This window comes from Mesocricetus auratus, unplaced genomic scaffold (assembly GCF_017639785.1).
Source record: "Mesocricetus auratus isolate SY011 unplaced genomic scaffold, BCM_Maur_2.0 Super-Scaffold_4256, whole genome shotgun sequence".
In the NCBI taxonomy this organism is placed as follows: domain Eukaryota; kingdom Metazoa; phylum Chordata; class Mammalia; order Rodentia; family Cricetidae; genus Mesocricetus; species Mesocricetus auratus.
This window is the reverse complement of record NW_024429182.1, coordinates 128341056-128346870: the sequence shown is the minus strand read 5'-3', so window position 1 is coordinate 128346870 and position 5815 is coordinate 128341056. Positions and strand designations below refer to the sequence as shown.

The 5815-nt window shown below is 44.3% G+C and overlaps 1 long non-coding RNA gene across 1 annotated transcript; it reads right to left on the bottom strand.

Moving 5' to 3' along the window:
- Positions 1-552: 552 nt before the first annotated feature.
- On the bottom strand, positions 553-5138 carry LOC121135451. The gene is made up of 2 exons (XR_005872571.1): positions 4839-5138; positions 553-700 (listed from the first exon to the last, which is right to left on the bottom strand). It is a non-coding gene; the product is annotated as an uncharacterized LOC121135451 (long non-coding RNA).
- Between the last annotated feature and the right edge of the window lie 677 nt (positions 5139-5815).

Genomic DNA, 5815 nt, shown 5'->3' with positions numbered 1-5815 from the left:
CACTGCTTTTGTGGAGCCTTTAAAACATGTAGCTGCTCAGCCTGCCCCCTGAAGATAGTGTTTGAGTAGATCTGACATATACTCAGGCATTTGGGCTTAAAAAGCTCTGAAGAAGAATCTGATGGACAGAGTGTATAGAATGCTAGATGATAGGTGTGTGCCTAACACATCTGATCTAGAAATAGTTTGCCATCTTCGTTCCAGTGTTTAGTCTTCCCTGTAGGCATCTGGTCTGTGGACCTGAAATGGTGGTCACACACTTTGGGCATGACGTCAGGCCGATGGAAGCAGAAAGAGGGGAGCTTGAGGCATGACTTCCCTTGGTGCCCTCTTTCTGTTGGGTCAGGGGATCCTGTAGGAAGAGCATGGAAACGCTCAGGTGGTTCTTTGTATTTTTTCTGTGTAATTGTTCCCCAATAAACACCCATTTATCATTTATCTTGGGTCTAGTAATATAATTACATCCTCACCTTCACTCCCCAGTGTCCCTTAGTAAATTGCATTGCCTAAGGCTGGGAAACAATGTCAGAGAACCAAAGAGGATACCACACCTGGTACGAATTTCTGTTTTAATTTCATTGCGGTTGCTGTTATAAAATACTCCGACATGAAGCAACATAAGGGAGGAAGGGTTCATTTTAGTTCATAATTTCAGGATCATTAGGAAGTCAAGGCAGCAACTTGAAGCAATGCATCACATCTGTAGTCAAGAGCAAACAGAAATGAGTGTATGCATGCCTACTCATATTTAGCCAAATTTCTAAACTAACACAATTCAGGATCCCTCCCCAGGGAACAGTGATTCCTCAGTGGGCTGGTTCTTCTCATATCATTAATACAATCCAGAAAATCCCTTATATACATGCCCACAGGCCAACCTGATTTAGAAGATACCTCATTGAGACTCTTCTCAGGCAATTCTAGATTGTGACAAGCTGACAGTCAAAACTAAAACCATCACAATTACCTTATAGAATTTATGATGAAGTTAATAATGCTAAGAGTCACAGTCTAGTTAAGAAAATAGGAAAACAGAAGCCACAATAGATGTTTCAGTAGGGTTAATTTCTTGTGGGTTTGAACACTTGCTGGAGGACTTTGAGAGCAAAAGTAACACAGAGATAGCTATAGCAAGAAGCGACAGAGAACTTCTTCATCAGTGGAAGAGATACAGAATTACCCATCACCCCCACAGACTCTGCGGTATCTTGATGTTTCTGCAAACACACTTGCATATAGAGCAAACCCTATGCAACGAGAGACAATAAACAAGGGGTTAGATGGAGGGCTTCAGAACCCGACTTCTAGCGTTAAGTTCCTGGTGCCGCTTCTTAGTGTCTTTGTGACCCTCAGGTGCACATACTTGTTCTGCATTCTGTGTCCTCCACCAATAAGAGGGAAGCACTAGGCAATCCTGCTTCTTAATAGAATAGTGTCAGCACTCAGTCAATCCTCACAGAGTGTGTGCTAGGACTATTGTTGCTATGAGCATCGAGCTACCGAAGACACTTTTGAGGACAACTTTGGTTCCTCGTGACTTTTCCACTACTTGCTGACTATGAATTTCATGGGGGCCATGTAGGACTTCTCTACCAAGAATGTCTCTAAAGTTAAGTCTCCTGATGAGTCCTAAGAATAATGATCTTCTTCTCACTCAGTAGGAGGGCATGCTCCTGCTAGGCTCCCCGACCTTCTCCTGGCTAAGCTAACCTTAATGGAGACATCAAGCCATGCAATTTTTTGCAGAGCAATCCATAAAGCATGACCTAGAGCTATATTAAACCCACAAAAATCAGCTTCCAACAGTGAACAACATCTTTATATGATAAAGTAGTGATTACATTTCCTAATGAGTGCTCAAAGTATTTTATAATCTATGGGGAATATGTTTCATAGCTCCCGGGAGTCCTCCCAACTGTCCTACTTATGATTCTAAGTTTTAAGTAGAGCATAGGATATTAGTAGAGGACTCACTGCACACCATTGCCCTTTCAGGAGTTCATGTATGCAATGTCCATGCAATTAACCTGGGTGTAGCCAATCTGCTTATGATGATGCTATTTATCCTTAGCAACAAAGATTGTTTTGTATGAACTACATTTTGAACAGCCCCTTGCTCTAAGACTTTTATCTTTATGTATAAATATCATATATTTCAGCCTGTGGGTGAAGTATCTTCCTTTGAGAAAGGTTTTTACCCCTTGTATTAAGAAAATTTAGGGTAAATTCTTTGCAAAGTCTTCCATGGGCATTGTTGTATTGGTGTGGGCCCTGGTGTAACTTTCCTCAAATACGGACTTTGAGATTTTTTTCTTGTGCTTAGTTTTCTTGGCTAAGTTGGTGCTTCTAAGGCAAGCCTTCCTAGCTGAGGTTTGAACCCTAAGTATGATGTGTAACTTTTTTTCTTTTGGAAGTAGGAACCCTCCCTTTGACTGTTATTGCAAATCATGAAGATGTCTTGGGCCATGAATCTTATAGCATATAGAAATGACAGGAAGACAAAGGAAAAGACTCTCAAGGGTTGACCAGAGGGCTTAGTGGGTAAAAGTCCTTGCTTTACAAGCCTGGAGACCTGAGTTCTATCCCTGGAACCAACAGTAGGAGGTAGGAGGGAACACAGTCATGAAAAGAGAATCCCAGATACACTGGGCCCTTTTCAGGATTGGTCCAGTGCTGGGTGGGAAGGGGCTGGGTGAACTGAAGTCTAGGTTAAATCCCTGACTGCTGTCCAGAAAGAGGCTGTGAAGGCAGTGTTCTGATTGTACAATATTCGGTGAATGAGAGAGTCCATTCAAAATGCCTATTGGGATGAGCAATTTCACAGGAGACATGGAACATTATATAGATAGAAAGGTACCAGGGTAGAAGTAGAAGATATACACAGTGCATGTAAATGCACGTGTGTCTGCATGCACACACAGACACACACACCCATCTGCCCCTGTCAAGCTCCGTGCCGCACTTGCGTGTTTCATTAAAGGAGTACTGATTTGGAGCCTGTGCTATTATTTCCAGTGATTTGCTGCCTCGGGGGCAGCAGAGAAATGAAAAGAGCAGGGCAGCCTGCTCTCTGAGCGATGCTCACTCCCTCTGAAAGGTCATGTCGTGTTTCCTGGCAATTGACTCAATGGATTTGGATTCTGTGACATAAGGTCGGGCCATTTCCACTCTGCTTGGGTTTCCTGGGGAACGTGCCTTCCAGTTGTTTTCACATTGACCTCATTACCCAGCCCTGGTGATGAGCTTGGCACAGACAGGCTGCGACCCAAGGCTTGTCTGCCCTGGTGGACCCGCACTTCTATCAGGGCTAGTGTGGGTGAATGTGTGGACCTCTCCCTCGGTCTGATCCTCCACCTTTCCCGGAAGAGACCAGCTCTAAGTCACTGAAAAAAGGACCACAGAAGTTGGGGTGTGCAATGAGGTGGGGGGACGACTAGGGACCATTTTCTCCTTCTCAAGGAAGCAAAGGGAAAAAAGAGAAGAGGGAGAGGAGGTGCCAGGCCTGTAGCTCCTGCTCCTCAGTGCATGGACCCAGTCAACAGCAATACAAAGTGTCCTAGGATTCACAGCTTCTTTCCCTGTGAAAACTAATTAATCATGAGAAACCAGGTTTCTCACACCCGAGGCTTCTGAAAACCTCTTCCTTGCACACATTTCTAATGCATCGCTTTCAAGGGAATGGCAGTGTTTTCTGAAACAGAATCCTTCCTCAACAAGGATGAAGACTCCACCTAACTCACTTCCCCGAGACGACTGATGAACCTGGACATGAGCCAGCAGTCAGGCGCTCCCATTAACTAAGCCTTAGAAGCCAAAGGTATTGGATCGGGACTGGACTTCTGGCTCAGCAGGACTGAGCCTCTACGTGGCTCCCTGCCTCGTGATGCATTCATGGGTGAGTTCTTCGAAGTCTCAGAGCCTGCCAAATGAAAATCATGTCCCCCTCCCTTAGTAAGGGGGCTAAATGAGACTGCAGCAAAGGAGTACTTCCTAAAGGCTAATCTAAATTATTTATGCTCAGTTTTCTCTAGGAATCTACTTCATTCACCAGGGTCTGGTCAGTTATTTGCTGAGACTAGGAAAAGGGGGGAAAAAAAGCAAACCCTCCAGTCTAATGCAGAGAGAAAGAACATTTCAAACCATGAAGGTCAATCAGGCCACAGAGTAATTTCACTCAGGAAGCTGTCAAGACATGAGGACTTGAGATATTCAAGGGAAAATTGGATGTAATACTTAGGGAAATAGTGTCAGAAGACTTTTCGCCCTTGTGTCCCAGTCTGAAGGAGATGACCCAGCAGCCAATCTATAAATAAAACACTTTGCTGTTGTCTAAGATTTGGGGTGCTTTGGGAATGGCAGTTTGTGTCGGGCACTTTGAAAAATGATAACAGCCAAAGCATTGTAGTCAATCGAAGGCCGGATATTTTTTTTTTCTAATCACAACGACCATGTCAACACATGGGAGTCCCTCACTGTCTGTGTTAATTTAGATCAGACAAGTTGTTATCAAAGGACAAATATTTCAGAAATTTCAAGACTCTTAATTGGTTTTTAATATCAATTTTAGTAACCAGCAGTACCCCATCCCAGTAAACAGCAAGGGGACCAATGGTCCCAGTCAAGGAGCTCAGTTGTGCAATCAGAAGTTAAAAGAATATTATTGTTATTAAAACAGGAGTGGAAAACAAGAGCTGTTGGTCCTTGCAAAGTAATTTACTTTGTAATATGGGAACAGGAAGACAAAGCCATAGGAAAAGACCCAGCTAGCCAGCATCAGATTTTTTTCCCTTGTTGTTTTAAGCAGACACAACGTCATTACTATGTCCATTGAAACTGACCTGTATGAGAAACTTGGCTGGTGCCTTACTTATCCTGATTCCATCAATGAAGCAGCCTCACTTCAGCTTGGTGATGTGAAACTTTAGTCCGGTGACTCTACTCTGCTTCTTAGTCTGGTCTGTTGAGTCTGGGGCAGGAGCTTAATCTAAGACAATAGTTGAGTGACACAAACACATGTAATGGTTCCATAGAAGAGACATTCGCTGTCTTTTCCCCTCTTTGCTCCATAAGGGAGTCTGAGGCAGTTTTTCTGCTAGGTTAATGCTTCCTTCTGTGCAGTGACTGGGAGTCAAGCTCCTTCAGTCATGTGGTTCCTCTGACCTCCACACCTGGTTCTCCTCAGCATGAGCTGGTGAAGGGAAGGATCTGTGGGAGGGGAAGTCAGCTCTTACGCACTTTGACCAGAGCAGGCATAATCTTTCTTTTCAGTCATATGACTGTATTTATCATCGAGGGAAGCTGGGGTATGGGTCAGCTACATGCTGAGGAAGAGGACAAGGACTGCTTCCTGCTGGACAGCTTGTGGCACTGACACAACGCAACCCCATTTTAAAAATTCTTCAACGCATCCCCACTGCCCTGAGATGGAACATTTACACCAGACAACAAAGGCACTGCCTGTTGCTTTAAGACACATATGCTAACCACCCAGCTGTAGTGTGTGTGTGTGTGTGTGTGCTGTGTACCTGTGTATCTGTTCATGTGTCCATGCGTGTGCATGCAGAGGACAGAGGTGAGTGTCACCTGTCTTCCTCAGTCACTTTCTACTCTATCTTTTGAGACAGGATTTCTCATTGATCCTTGTGCTCACTGATTTGTTGGCTGATAGACAATGAGCCTCAGCGATCTGTCGTCTCTGGGGCTACAGAAGAGCACCACCACACTGGCTTTTTCACGGGTACTGGGGATCTGAACTCCAGTTCTCATGCTTGCACACGAAGTGCTTATGGTGTTAGAGACAGTTCCCAGATACCAT